Here is a 22,954-nt window from a genome sequence, read left to right on the forward strand (position 1 = left end):
CATGAGTCTTGCTTCATCCAAAAGCCATGGTTTGCTATGGCAAGTGCAAATAATGGGAGTCCCTCCATTTATCAAAACCTTCTTTCCAGATAACATAGGGTTAAACGTTAGGGGAGGTGCATTTTAATGAGGGTTTACAACACAGCTGATGAGATGTCATCTGTCCAATGAGATGGGTAGTTTGGAGGAGAAGTGGGAACCATCAAGATGTTTCTGAGCTAGAGGTCTTAAAAAGCCTGGATGCAACATGAGTCTTTTGTCTGTCTAGGGTCTGTCTGTCTGTCTGTCAGCCTTCCTGCCTGCCTGCTGGCCTCTGACTCTTGTGAGGCAGACATGAGGAGGCTGGTGGAGCTGGTCAATGGAGTCCAGGCTCCCAGCTATATGGAAACACCAAGTACTGCAAATTCCATGTGAGTTGTGAGATTTGGAACATGTACTAGTCAGTGGTGTTAGAATTTTGATTTGTTTTACTGACTTGGCTGAAATGATTGTGCCTGGAGGAAAAGTTGGTCCTTCTTGTAGTGATATCCTGTTGCTCTAGAACTCCTTTAGTAGAATAAAGCTTTTCTTTACAGTACTCTGCCTCCTTGCACTCTTTTTCTATGTATCTTGATTGTTAGGGTGTATGTTGATGAGGTAAAAAATAACAGCAGAGTCTTGGAGGTAAGTTAACAAAACATAGCTTTACTCAGCAGCAGTCATGAAATACTTGAAGCAAAAAAACAAAGTAGAATGGCTCAGTACAAAAGAGCAAAAATAAACATAGTATAGCTTCTAGTACATCAGCATACTAACTCAGTATGAACAGCATTACCATTCACAGCAGCATGTACCATCATGGAGAGCACTACAGATCCCTATATGCTCCAATAGCATGGAGAGCAAAACATTACTAATACACTCCCAAACTCCCAGCAGATTTCCAAAGCAGTTATAGTATGCAGACTGGCTATCATATCTATCATTTGAGAGTCCTTATGCACACACTTGTACTTTTTTGTCACTGACATAGATCTGTCATCAGTCCATAGTTGTAGAAGAGAAGTTCTGTAAGCATAATTGTTGTACATTTTTAGATAATCACATAAACAACATAATTATTGCATATTTTTGGAGGGTACATTAACTACTGTTTCCTAAGCATGCTTTTTGATTAATGGGGTCTGCAGAAATAGAAGGTACATTTGCAGATGTGCAATTGGTTGCAGAATTCAGCCAGGCATTCTATTTGTATATATATAATTCCCAGATAAAAGAAGGAAATAATACACTCTTTCTCATATCCATTTTTACCACAACATGATGAACCACTCTAGTGATTAAACATATATCTCCTCCTTTTAACCGCAATCCACTGGAAATTATATTTTGACTGATTGTTGGAAATACAATTTAGTCTTTGTTCTTTCCCTTCCATGAAAGTCGATGGTGTGAGGTTTGATTGTTTATTTTTAAACACTTCATCATCCTGAAGAAATGGCTGTGTATATCATACCAAAGCTGAGGCACTTGTTTCTAGGTTCTTAACACCATAGCAACACTCAGAAGCTTTGAATTGACTGACCCAAGAACACAAAGAAACACATTTCAGAACTAGCTTAATATAAGCCTTAGAGTGGCACCTCTTTTGTGATTATTTGAGGACTGTATAATTGTGACACAGAATCCAAGTAAATAGTGACAGAGTAGTTGCTTTAATAAGAAATGAGATATATAGTGTTTCAAAGAACCTGCTGTAAGGATATGGGGTGAAGTGATCTGGAAAGCTTGCCAGGGAGTGTGAGAGAAATGCAACACTCAAGTTCCAGATGTTGCCTTAGCTCCCTGCTCTGCATGCCAATATGAGAGACTAATTAGTCAAACAATGATCAGTAGTTGGACAAAATGCATTGTCTCCTAGCCAGATACTGGGAGCAAAAGGACTTGCTTTTCAAATACAATGGCCACTGAGCTGCAGAATTGGAGGAATTGGAAGGAGGCCTCAGCTGTGAACATGAATGGGCAAAGGAAAGCCAATTGGTTTAAAAAAAAAACCCACCATGAGATCATAAAGCGGGTGGGGAACCTACAATCCTCCAGGTTCTGATGAACTACCATCCCCATCATGCCTCACCACCCATCAAGCTTAAGGAATCATGGTACACACCAGCAATAAGTGGTGTACCAGCGCTCACACTAGGGTTAGGGACTACACGGCAACCGCACGGTCCCTAATCCTAGTACGTGGTGACGGAGTTACAACGACAGTGCCCCGTGTACATGGGTGCCACCATTGTGACGTAAGCACCACATGGCATCCACACGGTGTCATGCATCACTTACATCAGGGTTGTGCCACTGGTGCACTTGCGACATCACTGCGGCGCCACAGAAAGAACCCGGAAATACCAGGTTCTTTTTGCTCTGAAGTGACGGTGCACCATTTGGGGGCTGCACCGTCCCTGCAGAGAAAAAATGGGTGCTGGCAGGCCACCGTTTCTTGGTGGTCTGTCCCAGGCCTTAGAATCATAGAACCATAGAGTTGGAAGAGACCACAAGGGCCATCTAGTCCAATCCCCTGCCATGCAGGAAATCACAATCAAAGCACTTCCCAACAGATGGCCATCCAGCCTCTCTTTAAAGACCTCCAAAGAAGGAGACTCCACCACTCTAAGAGGGAGTGTGTTACACTGTTGAACAGCTCTTACTATCAGGAAGTTACTCCTAATGTTTAGGCAGAATCCCTTTTCCTTTAGTTTGCATTCATTGCTCCAGGTCCTATTCTCTGGAGCAGCAGAAAACGGTTCCATCTTCAATGTGACACCCCTTCAAATATTTAAACAGAGCTATCATATCACCTCTTAACCATCTCATCTCCAGGCTATACATACCCAGCTCCCTAAGTCTCTTCTTCCTAGGGTATGGTTTCCAGATATGTCACCTTTTTGGTTACCCTGCTTTGGACACGCTCCAACTTGTCAACATCCTTTTTAAATTGTAATGCCCAGAACTGGAAACAGAGTGGCACTATTACTTCCTTTGAACTACACATTATATTTGATGCAGCCTAGAATCACAATGGCCTTTTCGCTGTCACATCACAGTGTTGACTCATGTTCAACTTATGGCTACTAGGACTCTTAAATCACTTGCATGTGTATTTTGTTAAGCCAGGTGTCCCCCATCCTATATCTATGCATTTAATTTTTTTTCTGCCTAAGTGCAGTACCTTACATCTCTTCATATTGAAGCTCATTTTGTTAGCTTTGGCCCAGCTTTCTAATCTATTCAGGTCATTTTGAATTTTGATCCTCTCCTATGGGGTATTAGCTACTCCTCCTAATTTGGTGTCATTTGCATATTTGATAAGCATGCCCCCTATTCTTTCATCTGAGTCATTGATAAAGATGTTGAATGACACTGGGCCCAGGACAGAACTCTGTGACACTTCACTGGTCATTTCTCCAGGATGAAGAGAAGCCATTGCTGAGCACCCTTTGGGTTCAGCTGGTCAACCAATGACAAATCCACCTCACAGTTGCATTGTCTAGCCCACATTTTACTAGTTTCACGAAGCATCACCATAAGGGAAGGAGCTACAACCAAGCCCTCATGAGCCTAACTAAAACTTCCTTCAGCTTGGCTGGTGGTGAGGCATGCTGGGAATGGTAGTTCATCAGAACCTGGAGGGCTGTAGGTTACCCACCCCTGTCACAAAGGTGAATGGATCTAGTATGTAAGCTACTGAGGGCCAACTCTACCATTAGGCAGAGTGAGGCACTAGAGCAGTGGTCCCCAAACTTTGGTCCTCCAGATGTTTTGGACCTAAGCTCCTAGTATTCCTGACTGTTGGCCAAACTGTGGCTTCTGGGAATTGAAGTCTAAAAGACCCACCAAAGCTTAGAAATCACTGCATGAGAGGGACAGAACTGGCAGTAAACTGTTGAATGCACCTCCTAAGCTAGACTTTTGCCCCCAGACACAGTGGGAGAAACCAGATCAATGCCAAGGTCAAATAAAGATTAAACTGTCAGTTTGGTCAGCTTGCTTCTGTACATGGAATAGGAGGCCATGTGATCCTTACCTTATCCTTAGCAGAGTGTCTTGGCACAACTGAGTGCTACCATTCTGATGCTTCATTTTGGATTGTCTAGTCAAAGGAGGAGGGGGGGCATTTTTACCCTGAACTCTTTGGGGAGACAACACAGATGCACCACACCAGAAGCAAGAATTGTGTGATGTCACTTCTAATTTTGGATTTAGTCTAAGATTGACTGGTTTTTTTCCCCAGTTGGGGAGGCTTTAAGTGTGAAAGGGTAACAGGGGTAAATCCACTAAAATTATCACCTTTGAGCAATTTGGAGTGGTATTTGGCTAAATTTTTTTTGGGGGGGGGTGGCTTACAGAGGTCCTGCATAGATCTGGGAACTGCAAAAATCCCCCTGGAGGGCTGCACTTTCCCCACTCCTGGTCTAATCTATCCACCACCCCAAACAGTTGCCTTTATTTTACTGGTTAATTAACAATGGATACTTAACTATTATTGTTATTTTAAAGTTTCAAGATAATTAATAACCAAACATGTCTTTAACCTATGGACACCTCTCATTTTCCTGTATCTAAAGATCTGTTAGGCCTCCCTCCATCTATTTTTGAAGGAATTGGGAGTCATTCTTTGATACAGGGTTGCAAACTCATTTCAGATCTCCATTTAAACCTAGCCAGTCCTTTAATTGTAACAACTAGCAAACCAGGACATATTAATTGTGATTTTGACATCATTTATGAGTACTGTTAGATTGCAATCTCATGTTACTTTCTATGAGTAAGAGTACGGACTTCTGAATAAAAGTATACAGATCTGAAATACCAGAGCAGAGCTTTGAAAAGTCATTTATTTAACTACAACTTTCAGAAACTCTACATAGGTTATGGGGTTCTGAGAATTGTAGCCCAGAAAGTATCTTTTCCAAGGTTCGGGTTAGAGGGTTAGGCATTGTATGATTTGAGCTGGTACACTGAGAATATTCAGCCTATAACATTTCATGTGCCAGTTTTGCCAATTCTGTAAGCATTAATCTTCATTGGAAATAATAATAAAGAAAAGGTGGTTACATCAAGAGATTCCCAGGCTCAGATCTTCAACTCAGACACCACTGACACCTTCCTTTTCACTTAGACTTCTCAGACTACTTTATCTGACAGGTCATAATAGGGAAGGTTTTTTAAAAATCCTTCTTTTTACATACTGAACAGTGCTTTGGATCAATAATTTATGAGTGAATTGGGTCTTAAAAGCAGATGAGCAAAAGGATAGCAAGTGGGGAGAGGAGAATACAATTTACCATTGAATTGCATTTCTGGGAGTGGAGGTCTTGACTTCTTCTCACTTGATAATGCAGCAGCTGCATTGAATAAAAAGCATGTTTTTGACAAGTGATCATTATATGTGAAGAACACTTTGCTCTCTCTCTCGCTCGCTGCCTCTCCCTCATATTCTGTCTGCAGTGGCTATTTGTGTGTGTCTTGCCCTCCAGATATCTACTGTCACATATGATGTTGTTTAAGACATGGACAAAAAAAAAAAAAAACCCAAACCACCCTTCTTTTACCCTTGAACAAAAAGCACAATAACTGTATTTTACAGTGTTCGAGACCTGTGCCAGCCCAAGATATTTTCCCTCCTTGGTGGGAATAGGAATACTATGCCCTCACTCATTTACTAGTCAAAGTTCAGTGTAACCAAGGCATTTTGGAATGTGAGTTGGAAAATCCCACAAAGACTTGTCTCTATCCCTGGCATCAAAATAATAATCATGGTCATAATAAAACAGCTTGTTATCTGCTGCTCTTTCATAAAAGCTATAGTCTGTTACTGGAGGCATCCATCTCACTTTACCTAATGGTAGGGCTGACCCAGATAGAGATGTACAACCTACACATATACACTTCAGTGACTCAGATTTTGTCAGCCAAAACCTGTTCTTTTCTGGCAACATTGGTTTACACACTTCCCAAGTGTGTATTTCTTTTCAACTTGGATTAGATTTGTGAAAACTAAAAAAACAAAAATGCAATGAGAAAGAACAGAAGACAATGTTGTCAGGAACTCTGTAGCATTCCCTATTTGAAATAAAGCAATTACATATTGGAAGCTTCAACTGGGGGAAAAACCCCTCTATTTTTCCTAAAAATGAAGGATTTCCCATCAGGAGGCATTGCTCATTTGTTTGTTAGAAGCAGCTACATCCTGCTCTTCTGTTAAAAAGGCCTTCAGGGGGGCTTTTATAACAATAAAAAGCAGACAGGAGAGTCCACTGCCTCAGATATACAGTCTAAAAAAGATACAGTCAGGGAATAGGAAATGAGGTGGTATGACAGGAATAAGAAAACTCAAATTGTTGTTGTTGAGTACCTTGAAGTCATTTCTGACTTATGGTGACTTTAAGAAAACTTTGCATAGGGTTTGAGTGGCAATGTTTTTCAGAGGAGGTTTGCCATGAGAGGATGTGACATATCCAAGGTGATTCAGCTGGTTTCATGGCCAACTGGGGGAATCAAATCCTGGTCTCCAGTGTCTTAATCCAACACTCAAACCATTGTGTCATGCTGGTTCTCTAGGTATCAATAACTGATGCTTTGAAGTTCTCAGATGGAGCAGCTTTAATGCTGCAGTGGTATTATAATGCTATTGTTTAATACAGCCAAAGCAATGAAGGGATTCTGCTAGCACTGTGGATGGGTTTGTTCTTAAGTACCCACTGAAGGGTGTGAACATGCTTTGGCCCCACAACACACACCACTGCATCCAAACCATGGGATGATGTATCAATCCACTTTCAAACCATAGAAGCAGCTGCACTACCTTGTCATCATACCAGTGTTACACAAAACCTATCCTCCTTTCATTCCCTCTTTTCTGATATTAAATTGTTATGTAGACCCTGAATAGGTCCACATATAGACTATAGGCACAAAAAAGGGCAGCCAGATACAGAGTTTTCAGGACCCTGGACAAGTCCATGAGAAAAGCCTACCTAGCTCAGCATTCTGTTTCCAAAAAAGGATCAGCCAGGGAATTCTGGCGACCTGAGTAACAGGATGTAAAGAAGCAGGACATCTGTCAGTCTTGCCTCCCCAACCATATATATTGAGAGAGAATGCTTCAGGTGGTTCTCAGGTTTTGGTCCTCCAGATATTTTTGGAATTCAATGCTGGCTGGGACTTCTGGGAGTTGGTCCAAAATTTCTGTGAATGACATGGTGGAGAAGAACATTACCAAACACGGACACTCATCCCAAAAGCAACTTTGATGCAATCTTGTGGGTGATTGTTTCAAGATCCCTCATTTGTGCAAAGTTTTATTGATGGGCATGGACACACTAGAGTGGTATAGTGGTTTGAACTTTGAACTATGGCTCTGGAGGCCAGGTTCTGAATCCCTGCCAAATCATGGAAATCCACTTGTTAACCTTGGAAACACTCTCTCAGCCCCAGAGGAAGGCAAAGTCAAATCACCTGTGAGCAAACCTTGCCAAGAAAAACCCACGACAGGTTCACTTTAGGGTTTCCATAAGTCAGAGACAACTTGGAGGCACATAACAACAATAATAGACAGGCACATTACATGTTAAGAAGTGACTCGATATAATATTCTTACACTTGCCTTTTCACAGTATTTTATTCAGCCATATACATCAACATGCAGATAGGTAACACAATCTGCCAACATAACTTTTAATCCATTCATTAGTAAAGTTGAACTATATTTTACATGGTTTCAGTACGCACATTACTGCTACAAGGGGTGTCGGGAGAGATGAAGAAACTGAAACCTGTGACAACTGGCAGTCTATGTGAAGGTGGGAGTTCTTCCTGACTTTTTGAATTCAAGAAAATATGCCTATTTGAAAATACGCCTGTTACATACAAACTGTTCTCTTTGTTGTGCCTCCACTTTGTTTACTGCTGTAATTGGTGCTGGAAAACAATTTAAGAAGAAAATTTTAGAAAAGCCATTTAACACACACACACACACACACACACACTACTGAGCCTTGAACATTTCCCCAGCTTTTTAAATCCATTTTCTCTCTCTCTTATCCACATATTCACATTTTTGGCTACGCAATCAAATGATTACAATCTAGGCATTTCAACCCTTCCCCCCCAAATCTTTAACGTTTGAGTTAATGGTATGAGAAAATACCACCAATATGTTCTCTCAGCTTCAGCTGTTAAAAAAAAAAATCCATTTCCAGCTCCCCTGGCAGTTTTTCATTAAAACGTTTAAATTGCAATGGAGTCTTTTCCCTACCAGTTCCATCTGCTCTGGAAGACAATGGCTCTTTTATTCTAGATTGTAAAATGTTCCAAAACAAACAGACAAACAACACCTTCTCATTATTGCGTATCATTGAACTGTTTGAAAAAGTCAAATCAAACAAATGTTGTTGTTTTTGTGCCATGACATATCTGTCTTGCTGCCTGGCAAGAACAGAATTTCTTTTGCTTTTATTACATTTAATCTAGTTATAAAACTCATTTAAAAAAATCTCTGAAATCAGGGATTACAGTATTAATTTGCTAGCTACTCTGATTGGAACCTCTACCCTCTGGAACTGCAATAAGACTTGCCTCAAGGACATGCCAGAACTAGCCTTCTTTATCATTATTGTGTCCTCAGGAGGCAAACATCATGGGAAGCAGTCAGCAACCTTCTGCAGAACTCATCAGGAACTGAGAATGCAGGTAAAGTTATCCAGATTACAGAATATAAACCTGAAGGTTTGAGCAAGGGGAGTGACAACGTTTTCAGGACCCTGGACAGGTCCACATACAGATTAAAAGCACAAGGAAGGGCAGACAGATACAGAGTTTCCAGGACCCTGGACAAGTCCACAAAAATAAATTCTATTCAGAGGCATAGCAGTATTAGCCTTGAATATCAGCCTGCAAGGGATCTTGTAGCACCTTTCAGACTAACTATAAGAAGGAAGACGTAACATAAGCTTTTGTAGACAAGTCTATCACGTCTATCAATGTCTATCCATCAAAGCGTGTGGCACAACTTCTTCTACATAGTCTCAAAGGTGCTACAAAATCCCTTTGCAAACTCTAGGCAAGCATTTATACCTCCACACATCCCTTACTCCAGCTCTGACCTTCCGTATTCAGTATAATAATAATAATTTGTTTTATTTATATACCGCTATTCCAAAGATCATAGCAGTGAACAGCAAGTAAGCTAATTTGCCCCCAACAGTCTGGGTACTCATTTTAGCGACTTCGGAAGGATGCAAGCCTGAGTGGAGCTTGGGCCCTTTTGCTGATCATGAACTCACAACCTTGTGGTTTTGAGTGAATGGCTGCAGTACAGGCATTTTAACCACTGCGCCACCAGGGCTTTTGTTGTTGAATTTTAAAGCCCTGCATGGGTTGGCCCCTCCTCATTTATCTGAGCTTCTTTCTCCTTCCATTCCCACTCATGCCCTCCGTTCTGGTAGTCAAGGTCTCCTGTCTCAGCCTAGGATCTCCACTGCCCCATCCTGGATTTGCTCCTTCTCACTTGCTGCCCCTCACTCCTGGAACCTCCTTCCCCCACGAACATGGCTCATCACTTCTTTAACCAGTTTCAAAACAAAGTTGAAGACGTTCAGGGAAGCGTTCCCAGGCATTGTGGGATTGTTATCTGACTGTTATTTGATATTTTCTTGATATGAGATATTCAATGTTTTTAATTTGTTGCTTGCTTATTTTATCTAATGCTATCTTGTATTACTATCTATTGTTTTATGTGTATTTTGTTATTACCCTGTAGAATGTACGCCATTGGCAAGTTTCATTTTTATCAATTTTTTATTGTATGTACAGCGCTTTGTAAATCTACAGTGTTATATAAATAAAGTTTAATAATAATAATAATAAATAATTCAGGTAAACCCCAGGGTTTTTATTTTCTCATGGGGGGGGGGAGAGAATGCCTTTTCAGCTGTTTGAAAACAATTTTCCCTTCAAGGAAGAGAAGTTCTAGCTTTCTTGTCAACCATCATACTCTTTGCTGTGTTTTTATTTTCCCACTATCTACTATACACAAAGATCAGGTTAAGGGCCAGCTTTGCCATTTGTTTCCTGACCCATCTTCTATAAACCCAACATCCAATTAGGTTACTCTGAGCCATTGTTCCCATACAGTAGTGTCCACCATCTGCAAAAATGGAATTGGAACTGCAAAAACAATAGTAATGAAAAGCCAAACCCATAATTGCAGACCACTCTTTGAGTCACAAAAAGGCCATCCCTCCTAGTTATATCTGTTCTTACTTATTTGTCCAATAAAACGTCATAAAGCTTTTTTTAACATTGCTTTCTTGCATAACTTCAGACAAGGTGCAAAAGTGAAACTAGAAAAGTAGTAAGTACTCCGTTATAAGAAATGCATGCTTTGTTTCCTGAACTATTAAGCCTGCCCTCATTGAATGACTTGACTGACATTTCTTAACGTGATTTACACATCAGCTAGTCTATACTACACATTAAAGTGTCAGTCTGTTATGCTACAGAAATCCACATATTTGATTAAAGAGTTCCCAAAGATGGTATGTTGTCTAACTTATCTAGCAACTGCTTCAGATATATTCCAAGCAAATCCTTTGGATTTCGATACCTTTTGCTCCAGGAAGTACATTAATGAAACAATTTTGACCAAAGTTATTATGCAGGCATAGATTGGCATCACAATATTTAGAAAACAGCACATCTCAGCTTACTTGGGGGGAAAGTTGTTTTGGATACATTTTGCAAGAAATCTAGCATGAACAGCTTTTTTTAGTAGATTCTAGCAGTCAATTTTTTTCTTCATTCAGATCCTAAACAAATTCATCAGCATCCACCCAGATGATGCTGAGGAAATTTCTTAGTCATACTATATCCCTTCTATCCACCAAAGTCTTCATAGATCTCCCATGATTGCTGCCTGCCAAGAGATTGGTTGTTAAATGTGCATGATACACATTTGGATTGGTGAGTCATAAAATGGCCTGAATATTGTAGGCAAGCATAAATATATCAGGGGCAGTGGGTGTATTGTGGTCTTCCATATATTACAGGAACTACAGTGGTCATCACTTCTGATTATTTGTCATGCAGCCTGGGGATAATAGCATTTGGAAGACCTTCCATAGTATCTGGAAGATCAAAGTTTCTGCAATCCTGCACTAAAAACTAAATTAATCTGCAGAACTGAGCTCATCCCAATCTCCCTTGCATTATTTTTTCAGAGAGCAAAGAACATGTGAGCCCTCCGATATTGTTGGATAGCCACTTCCACCAGCCTCAGCTAGCATTACTAATAGTTAGCAATGATAGTATTGTTGTCTATCATTTGTAGGGTGATGAGTTCTTCATCTTTCACTCCCTTTTTGTTCTTGCTTCTGTAGAAGCAGCTGCATTGTCTGTTACAGAGAAGCACCTTTCTGCCTGCACCTAAACAATTTCATTCCTTGAAACAAATTGCCTTTGGCTCTTGCTCTTAATGACTTAGCCAATGGAACTTATGATGCTTAAACAAGTCACTGCTTTTGGAGGGGGACAGGGGTCACAGGCCACATCTGTTTCCTATACCTCTGCTATATTCCTTATAGTGTTGCAAGGATAATTCTACCCCCATTCACCTGGACATAATACACGATTTGGAAAAGTTGCTTTTGGAATAACACCCAGAGTCTCTCAGCCAGCATGGTTAGAAGCTATGCTGGTGGGGTAATTCTGGAAGTCATAGTCCCAAAACAGCATGTTTGCCAATAGCACAGATGGAACCAGTCTTTGGTCTACTGAACAGTGCAGCAGGGAACCATCTATATTCTCCCTAGCACAAGAATGCACCCTTCCTAGACTGTTTTGTATGCTAGCTCTTCTGAATAATGGGATAGCTGTGCTGCTTATAGCCTGAGCTATTTGTCATATAATTGCTGGCAACTGCCACCATCCCTGCAAAAACAAAAATAGACGTTCTGCATATCAGTCTTTCCAAAAGGGCAAAGCAGAGTTTAATTGCTTTCTACCAAGAAATTAAACCGACAGCACATGTGTGATTTGACTTCACTGCTGCAGTGTGACATATGACCAAGCTCCAATGAGGACAAATCACTCTTGTTTTAATTGTTCAACATCTGGGCCCAGGCTGCTTAAGAGGCCAGTACTTTTCAACAGTATATGGCTTGCTTTTAATTTTATGCAGTTGACTATATTCTTTAGGTCCAGCAGAGGCTTTTTTGACATGAGGAAACAGTGTGGAAGTCACTGATCATTTCCTGTTTTGAAAAAGGCCTCTGCTGCACCTAGACACCAGGAAGGCTCATAATATTGCAAAAATGCTCCCAAACTTCCTAGCAGGCATTTAGGGGCAAAATTTTGATATTTTTTTTTAAAAAAAATGTTTTGACCTCTGGGGAGCCCTGTGCAACTTAAAACGGCCTCATAGATTGCATGTGGCCCATGGGACACTCTTTGTCCACCCCTATCCTGAGAGTTCTTTGTACTCATTCACTAGTAAGTTTCTATAATGTATGTATACATTAAACTGTTTTCTTACATCTCCCTGGAAGCCAAGATGACCAAACTGAGGCTGTCACACTTTGGCCACATCATGAGAAGGCACGACTCATTGGGAAATAAACAATAATAATAGGAAAGGTGGGGGGAAATAGAAAGAGAAGAAAGCCACACTCTAGATGCATGAACTCTATTAAGGAGGCCATGGATATGAAATAACAGGAACTAAGCAGAGCAGTGGAGGCCAGGGAGTCTTGCAGTTGTCTTATCCACTGGGTTGCCATGGATCAAGAGCCACTCAAGGTCAGTTAATATATATATTTTACCTGGTGTTTTTTTTTTTCTAGAGTCCCAAAAACAACAGTATGGGCTATGTCTCTGTTATTGAGGTTTGTGAAAAAGAGGACATTTTCCTGGTTTATATCATGGGCTACATCCGGCAAAATTTGTTCTGATGGAAAGGATATTTGTAAATTTTTCTCATCTTCAAAGAAAATGGCATTACCATAAAATTACCATTACCACAATTACCATAAAAATTATTTTAAAAACCATGAGGAGACTGAAACCCTGAAATTTTGGATTCAGCTTGAGATCTGACAAGCTAGAGTTATGCCTGCATCACTGGCTATCATCCTATATCTGTTTATGTTTATCAGAACTTCTTTAAGGCAGAGTAAGCCCTTAGGAACGGACTAACCATGCCCAGTTGCAAAGAAAAAAACACAAAGGTCTTAATGCTACAGGCCTGCCTCCCTGCCTGTCTCTCATTCTCTCCATATCTTGAACTGCTGATACCATCTGTATTACTTGGCAGAACAGAACAACATCAACAAAAATGGGGGAGGGGGATAAGCATGTCTTTGGTGAGGGGAAATCCCTAAGTAATAAATACTGTTTTTTCACACAAAGTGTAAATGCTACTGTTTGGGTGCATATTCTCCAGGAACACTTGGGAGGAACTTGAGATTCTGAATTCCAGAAGACTACTGAATGGGAAAGAACAACCTTTACAATGGTGTTTTTTTTTAATGAAAGAGCAGTGTTTATCACCTAGGAGTTTCCAAAGAGAGGAAGGGGATATATTTATTCTCCTTTTGTTTTGTTGTTGTCAGTAATTGAAATGACATAGAACAGGAATGGCTCTATTGGAGAACCCTAAAAAAAATCAGAAGGAAAGATGGACAAGTATTCAGATTTGTTGTGTGTAAAGGGGGGGGGGGGATTCCATTCCTCTTAGCTGCTCCACAGACATGGTTGTTGTTGTGGTGGTGATGGTGGTGATATTTGGCAATCTGTATGAAAGTTGGGTAATAAAGATGTCTCCAGCCAGAAAACTGGGGGGTTGAAATAGCCCTTAAATTGCAAATTGCATTCCCCTACACTTCTGGGACATTATTTGCTATTTGTGCAACAGAACTTTTCTCAATGCAGTATGGGAGAGGGTCACAGAGGAGATGATTGCATTGCTCAGTTATGCTTTAGTTGGTAATGTCTTCTATTTTCTTTGCTTCACAATGGGATAAATAAGTCCTACCACACTGATTTACCTTCTTGTTTGCTCTGCTTCTGTCCTATCCTGATGGCACTTAGTCTTATAAAATGGGGAAGAATGGGAGTGTATTTTCATACGTGATGCTTGAAATGTCTGTAAGCTTTCCCTGATAAAAATTTACATCATTATGTGATCCTCATTAATTCCAAAGTGAATAGACTGGCTGAGATAATGCAAATGAGGATTTGAGACAACAGTAGGTTTGACATTTTCATCCCATACAACGGCAGAACTGCTTTTTTAAAGTCTCATGTGCGAAAATATATGCCCCTGTAGGAGACGTTCTGCATAGCTAAAAGTGGCTAATGTCTTCCTGATTATACCTTGCTTTTCCAAACCTTTGGGAAAGTAATTTTATTTCAAAATGTCCACTCACTCACATGTAATTTGAACAGTCTACCACTGTGGTGAAACCCTTGGAAACAGTGCTGAGGTCAATGATAGAAATGTAATTTAATTTTACATGGTTTTAAATGTAATTTCAGAAAGCTTTTAAAGCATACCTATTAATACAAACTTCCTGCAAGACCATTGTGCATTGACCATGCCCAGCTCATTTTCTTTCATCCTGTTCTCACCAGGCCAAAAGGGGTTCAACGTCATACTTTTCTCATTCAAACCATCTTTTTAAAAGCGTCAAGTGTGGGTTTTAGCAGAATGTGCCAGCTGGAATGGTGGGATGCAACCATTTACATGACAAAGATCCATATATTAAAGCACTTAGTTCTTCATATTAATCCATAAAGTATCCTCAGAAGAATCATTATCACGAAAACGCTTGAAGTCATACCTACAGTTTCCAAGAGAGCCTCTTTCCCTGCCCTATTTTCTAAAACATACTTGGTTCACTGCTGCCATAGGTTGGGAAGAGGCTTTTTGTAAGTAATTATTATTCTGCTTCCAAGGATCCTGAAATAGTTAGCTGCTCTCATTTTGGAAAAGTAACCAAATTTCTCAGAAAATGTGTTTTCTGTTGATTTACACTTTTTTCAAAGTTTGTATCACAGTTCCTAATTTAAAAGCGTAAATTAGGATTTATTTTTCCTCATTAACTATCAAAACATCATCCCATAAACATCCTTTATGAAGCCCTGTCTTATTAACCTCCATCTTCCCATTGTTTTTCTTTTCTTTCTCTGATGAAAAATGTATCACTGTCTCGCTGTAAATGTATGTGTTAATAGTGAAATGAGGAGAAGGAGGGGAAGAGCACACCAAACCAAAACCACCATCCCCCCCCTCATTTGTAAGGATCTGTAGGGAGATATAAGTCTACTTGGAGCATTGTCTATTCCCCCTCCTCCAATAACAACCTAATGCTTATCACAACCTATCCCAAAATGGTACCTTCCAGATGTTTTGGGTTGCAATTTACACAATGTCTGATTATGGCCACTCTGGCTAGGTGGGATGCCAGGTTCAGGGGAAATGGTCTAAATTAACGTAGGGTGCATCTACACTGTAGAAATAATATAGGATCTTATCCCATGGTGTTTTAATGTTTAGCTCTATCTGGATTAAATCTTAATTCGGGCAGCATCCTGATCTTATCAGACAGGTTTTGCTGCCTAATTTGCTGCCCAAATATATCCTGGGTCCATCCCTACTTCCAGAACCACTTCTCCCAGCTCTTTTTGGATTGGGGAGTTTTCTGGTTTGACAAAATGGCACTCCTAGAAGCAGGGATGGATCTGGTCTGTATTCGGCTGGCAAATTAGGTGGCAAAACCATCTGATAATATCAGGATGCCACCTGAATAAAGGTTTAATGCGGATAGTGGTAAGCCAAGTTAAAATGCCATGGGATTAGCTCCATAGTTTGACACCACTTTAAGTGCTCTAGCTTCATCCTATGAAATCCTGGGATTGGTAGTTTTACAAGTTCTTTAGCATGCTCTCCCAAAGCGGGATGGAGTCCCAAAAAACTGCAAATCCCAGGATTCTCTAGGATGCAACCATGGCTTTTAAAGTGGTGTCAAACTGTTTTCTACAGTGTAGATGTACCCTTACTTTCATTCATTTGGTGTTATTACCATCAATAACTCTCAGAAGCATCCTGATAAATACAAAATGATAGGAACCTGGTGAAGGATTTGTTCTGCCCAAGAGTAAAAAAAATGGCATCACTTTTTTTTAATTCTCACATTTGAATGGCATGCACTTCTATAGGAATTAGTGTCATTTTAAGAGTCCTTGAATAGTTGAAAGAATCTGACTACCCCAACAATATCTGTTTTGTATGTTCTGCTTTTATTTATTTATTTATTTAGGTTTTCTATTGCCTATTTTTAAACAGATGATAAAATATTAACACTTGGGAGGATTTCAAGATGCCAAGAGATTGATTTTGGCTAAGGGATTTCTTCCAATCAATTGAGATTGTTTAATAATTCAAAGAGATAATATCAAACCATCATACACACGCACGCACACATTGAGAGAGAGAGAGAGATTTTGAAGTTCTGGGGGAAAACAATATGAGTGGGAAAGATTTCTTTGACTTTCAGGAAATATCTGTTTCTCTCTGAAGTGGATTTGCCATATTGCTCAGAAATGGTTCTGGAAGGCCCAGCATTTCCATTAATCAAAGCAAGGAAGCTGCCTCGAGCAACAATGAAGTGTTGGAGAAGAAACTGGGATGCCACAAGGAGTCCTTTCACACTAACCAATTGTAGCACTGTGTTTCCACTATAACATCCATGGTGCATCCTCTTGAATCCTGGGGTTTGTATTTTCATGAAGCTATCTGGCTGAGAATGCTAAATGCACCTCCTTAATTCTGCTTTTGAAAACCTGAGCAAAACTTTTTTCCCCCTTCATAACTACATCTGCTACATTCTTCACAATTCTTGTAGTTTGAAGATCCAAGTGAACTTGTTAGGCGATGTTACAAATGCATGGGATTTTATTTAATTATTTATTTTCTATGAATGAATTAAATAAGAAAGCAATCATGTTTTTTTCTGGTTATTTTTTTCTTCTTCTGGTGATCAACTGGCTGCCACTATTTTTTTATTTTCCCCCTTACCTTTGCTGGTGACTTTTATTGTCTAGTGATTGCCTACAAGGATAAACAAAACCTATCATATTTTTCTTTGTGTCTCTCTGCATCTGTCTGCCTGTTTGTCCCCTTCCCTCTCTTTCTAGGCATTTCTACACTGATGGAAAAAAATAGCTTCACCTTGCATTTTTCTGGTCCACACTGACCCTGCAGCAACTCTGTTAGGTCCACATACATGAAAAACACTTTGAAATGCTACTGGCACAACTTGCCACATTTTCCCCAGCAAACTCAACTCACTGTTTTATCCGTTCCTAGTATGCATCAGTCTAGCAGCCAATATCACATAAAGTTTACCTGTCAATGCAGTGACTATTGAGCTTTGTGACTGGATGCCTCTCCATACAACCCCCCCCCCCTTTCTACCATCATGGTATAGTGGTTTGAGCATTGGGCTATGACTCTGGAGAGCAGGGTCCAAATCCCAGCTCACCCATGGAAACCCACTTGGTAACCTTGGGCAAGTCATACTCTCTCAGCCTCAGGGGATGGCAATGGCAAACCCACTCTGAAAAAACTTGCCAAGAAAGCCCCATGATAGCTTTGCCTTAGGGCCACCATAGGTCTGAGACAACTTGCAAGCACACAACAACAAGAATGAGGGAGGGAGGGAGGGAGGGAATGTAAGTGGATGCACACACACATACATACTCATGATGGAGGAAGAAAAAATAAAAGTGCATTTTATTTATTTTTCATCCATGAAGCTGCCCAGCCATGAAAGCAGTGGTGAAGGGTTAGCTCAAGCTATCCACCTTCTCCCCCGCACCCCACCCAAGTGTCACATTTGTTTTGCTTTTTGTACTCTTCAACTCCCACCCACCTCATACATATATTGTAGATTTCTGCACTAGTGAGTGAGCAGATGATGGCAGGGGAGATGAGGGAAGAGCGGATGTGTGATCTCCACATGAGTGAGTGAGTGAATGAATGAATGATCAGGGAGGGAAAGACAACACCATGCTGATCGGGTGGGGGGAAGACGCGGGGAGAAGGGTCCAAACAGTAAAACAAATGTGACACTTGAGCAGGGGAGAGAAAGGAGAAGAGGTAAGCCTGATCTAGCTCCTTGCCACTGCTCTTATGGCCATATATACACTGAAGTACAAAAACATGGTAACACACATAGAATCATAGAGTTGGAAGAGACCGCAAGGGCCATCCAATCCAACCCCCTGCCATGCAGGAAATTTAAATCAAAGCATCCCTGACAGATGGCCATCCAGCCTCTGTTTAAAGACCTCCAAGGAAGGAGACTCCACTACACTCCGAGGGAGTATGTTCCACTGTTGAACAGCCCTGACTTTCAGGAAGTTCTTCCTAATGTTGAGGTGGAATCTCTTTTCCTGTAGCTTGCATCCATTGCTCCGGGTCTTAGTCTCTGGAGCTGCAGAAAACAAGTGAGCTCCCGCCTCAATATGACATCCCTTCAAGTATTTAAACAGGGCTACCATATCACTTCTTAACCTTCTCTTCTCCAAGCTAAACATCCCCAGCTCCCTTAGTCGTTCCTCATAAGGCACAGTTTCCAGACCGTTCACTATTTTAGTTGCCCTCCTTTGGATATGCTCCAGTTTCTCCAAATCCTTTTTAAATTGTGGTGTCAAGAACTGGACACAATATTCCAGGTGGGGCCTGACCAGAGCAGAATATAGTGGTACTATTACTTCTCTTGATCCTAGACACTATACTTCCATTTATGCAGCCTAAAATCGCATTGGCCTTGTTAGCTGCCGCATTACACTATTGACTCATGTTCAATTTGTGGTCTACTTGGACTCCCAGATCCCTTTCACATGTAATTTCATTCAGCCAGGTGTCACCCATCCTATATCTGTGCATTTTATTTTTCTGCCCTAAGTGCAGTACCTTATATTTCTCTGTGTTGAAATTCATTTTGTTAGCTTGGGCCCAGCTTTCTAATCTATTCAGGTCATTCTGAATTTTGATCCTGTCCTCAGGGGTATTAGCTACTCCTCCTAATTTGGTGTCATGCTGGACCCAACCAGTCCCAACCATCAAATATGCCTTCCATCCCCGGATTTACTCCAATGTTGCTATAGAGTGCAGTCCATGCACATACAATGAATATCCAGATTTTTATCTAGAATAAATCACTAATATTTTCCCTATAGATTAATCCCTCGAGGTGATGAAAAGGCCAAGATTTGGCCCAAATCATCCCATGTGTCCATTGGACTGCTCACAATGAATTTGAGGTGGTGAGACCATCTCATTTGGCCCCTGTAAACAACCCTCTGTCTGTGCCTTTCTCTTTCTCTTTCTGCCTGGTTAGACTTTGTTCTGGAGTTTATCAGACAAGGGGAATTGGAAGTATAATCCGATGGCAATCTGAATGCAATCATTGGGTTTAATGTTATTGCGTGATAACCCATTACCCGACTTTAAGTGAATGCGTTTTGGCCCCACTTTCTTTTCATTCGAATTTAAGAGAAATCCCTCCCGTTTGATAAACTCCTCTGTTAAATTGAACAAGAAAATTGACGAGTTCGTTACACTTTTTAGTTTCACTGCTTTCACTTAATCCAGTGCCCAAAACACCTCTTGGCTGTACACACACACATACACACATGCATAATCTGCAATACCATTTGGTTTAATTTGCTCAAGAGAATTACTTTCCTACAGTTCTCCACTCCAGCTTCATTTGAGCTTCTGTTTGTTCAATAAAAACAGGCCTTTGGAGCTGAATTAAAAACCCATGTTGTGGCCTCAGCGGCTTTCCTCAGCAATGAGAAAGACTGAAATGTTTTGAAGTTGGGAAGAAAAACAAATCAGCTGGATTGCAGGCAGTGCAGTGGAAGATTGGCCAATTAAACCCCACTTGCCTCCTAGCCAAATACCCACCTTTCATTATTCAGATGCACAGGGTTTCTTTTTGATAGCAAGAAAGCCAAGCTAAAAAGATCCTGGTACAAACTACAGGAATCTAAGATTCAAACTGCCTTCATCAGTGTTTAGTGTGCAGGGTCCTCCCCAGCTATGCATAATGCATCAAGAGAGAAAATCTTCATACCCTCAGGGTTAATATACTGATATTCCTTCCTGCAGATAATGCCTCCTCACTGAAGTGAGCTAGTGGAAATGCTTGAATAGAAAACACAATTCCCTTTTCAATATTATAGTAGTCAAGAACAGCTTCCTCCTAGCTGATGCCCTTTAGATGTTTTAGACTGCAAGTCCCATCAACTCCAGCTGATATGGCCAGTGATTGGAGTGATGTGAGCATTTTAATACATCCAAGTCCTTGTTTTGAAGCCATTCCAGAGTTTTTCAGCTGAGTGTTTAGAGGCATTGTACTGCTGGAAATTGAACCCTGCCCCAGACCCAAATCTCTTGCAAACTGGAAAGATTTTCCCCAGAATTGCCCTGTACTTGGCTTCATCCCTCTTGTCCTCAATTCTGAATAGGTTGCCAGTCCCTGACAAGGAAAAGCAACTCCACAATATGATGCTTCTGCGACCAGACTTCACCATGTGGATGGTGTTCTCAAGGCAGTGAGTATAGTTGACTCTATGAAATACATTGCTTTTTGCAGTAGGGCCAAAAAGTTCATCAGACCAAAGAACCATTTCCCACACTGTTTGATTTGTTTCCTCTGCCTTTTTGCACACTCAGAATGGCCTTTGACATGGTGTCACCACTCTTTCACCTTTGTTGAGTGTCCCATGGATTTTGTATGATTTTAATTGTCGTTTCATTGTGTTTTATATATGTTGTTAGCCGCCTTGGGTCCCACTTTGGGAGAAAGGCAGGATCAATATATATATATATATATATATTTCTTCCATTTAGGCTGTGGATCCCTCCAGTTCCTTCAGAGTTACCATTAGACTCTTGGTTTCTTCTCTGACTAATGGCGTCCTAATGCGGTCATCAAAATTTGATGAACAGCCTTCTCTAGGTAGAACAGTGGTTCCCAACAGTTGGTCTGCCAGATAATTCGGACCTCACTTCCCATAATTATTGACTGTTGGCCAAGTTGGCTGGATCTTCTGGCAGCTGAAGTCCAAAACAAATGTAGGATCAAATTTTGGGAACCACTGAGATAGAGACACAATTTAGTCATATTCTTTCCATTTTGAAATAACTGGTTTAGCAGTGCTCTAGGGGATGCTCATGGTTTGGGATTGATTGATTTTTTTTCAAACAAATAACCCATCTCCTATTTGTACTTCTGCACAGCTTTATCTCAGTCTTGTCTAAATAGCTCCATGGTCTTCATGATGCTGTTTTAGATATGCTCTCCAGCAAACTCTGTGGCATTTGAGAAATAGGTGTAAAATCTGAGATTATGTGGCACTTGATTTGTACCGTCACTCTGTTTTATCTTATTGTATTGTATTGTATTGTGCTCTCTATGTACAGTGAACCCTTGTTATACGCTGGGGTTTGGTTCCAAGATCCCCCATGTATAACAAAATCTGTGTATGCTCAAGTCTCATTAAATATAATGAGATAGCAAAATGGTATCCCTTATAAAAAATGGAAAATCAAGGTTTGATATTTGAAATTTATACTTTTTTTGAACCGTGTATGCTTGAATCCATGTATAACAAATCCATGTATAAGAAGGGTTGACTGTATTTGTATTGCATTTATTGGGCGGGCTATACATAAATTGTTGTTGTTGTTGTTATTATTATTATAGTGATGGACTCCATTTATGCATTCATGTGATGTTTGGAGGTAGTGGGTTACACCAGACCTTGCAGTATTTAGACATGTCATAGCAAACATTTCCAGGTTATATGGCAACAAAATGTGGAAAGGACTAAAGGGTGGGGATGAATATTCCTGCAAGACATTATATTAGTACAGAGCAGAGGTGGCAATTGTGAAAAGGGTCACTTAAATGTTATTGAGGTGCTGCTACTAGCATTTTTCACCATTGGCTACACTGCACAGAGATGTTGGGATCTGCAGTTCAACAATAGCTGGAGGCCCACACATTTACCACCCCTGGTGTAGAAGAAGATAGCAATAGCTTTAAAGGTATGAAAGCAGGAGAGCAAAATGGATAATGCTAAACGCATGTATAATTTTCATAAGGAGAAAGAGGTATTTACCTAATACTTCACATAGCTTAAGGGGAGGAAGGAGGGAAATTGTACAAAAGATTAGTCTCTGTAGGATGTTGCATTGATAATAAAAGAATGGAGGCTCATATCTAGCTACCTATTCCCCATACATACTGCAGCAGATTTACAAGATCATAAAATATAGATAGGATAGAGCATTACAGCCTCATGCTAATTGCTTGTCAACAGAAAACGAAGCCTATTTTGGGAAGGAAAAGACTGATAGAATTCCTTAACTTTTCACCATAGGGCTCTTTTGTGCTTTGTATTCCTTCCAAAGAAAATTATATTGGCTTGCTTCCTGAGTTCTTATGAATAAGTGTCTTTGCTCATGAGATTCTGCCAAGGGAAAGGCAGACCTTACAATAACCTATACTCCTGAGCCCTAAATCAGTTCAAGAACCCTATGGAACAGTGGGAGGAATGGCTGTGGGGACCTCAAGGAAAGAGGAAAACTGGTAAAAGCTGAATTCCCACCTGGGACCCAAGTGCCTCCTGTGAACAGATGAAGACCTTCTGTTGGAAGAAGCACAGCTCAAGATTCAAATAAACACATTGTCTCAGGCCCCATTCCCACTATAAAAAGATTGCTGAGCGAATTAAATGACCCTAGTTCCCATTTGAATCCGGTTCCTGTCGCGATGTGATCGAATCTGTCATGATGAAGCGAGGCAAAGGCAAAAGAACCAGTTTTACAGACACCAGC

Source organism: Sceloporus undulatus, chromosome 1, assembly GCF_019175285.1.
Source record: "Sceloporus undulatus isolate JIND9_A2432 ecotype Alabama chromosome 1, SceUnd_v1.1, whole genome shotgun sequence".
Classification (NCBI taxonomy): domain Eukaryota; kingdom Metazoa; phylum Chordata; class Lepidosauria; order Squamata; family Phrynosomatidae; genus Sceloporus; species Sceloporus undulatus.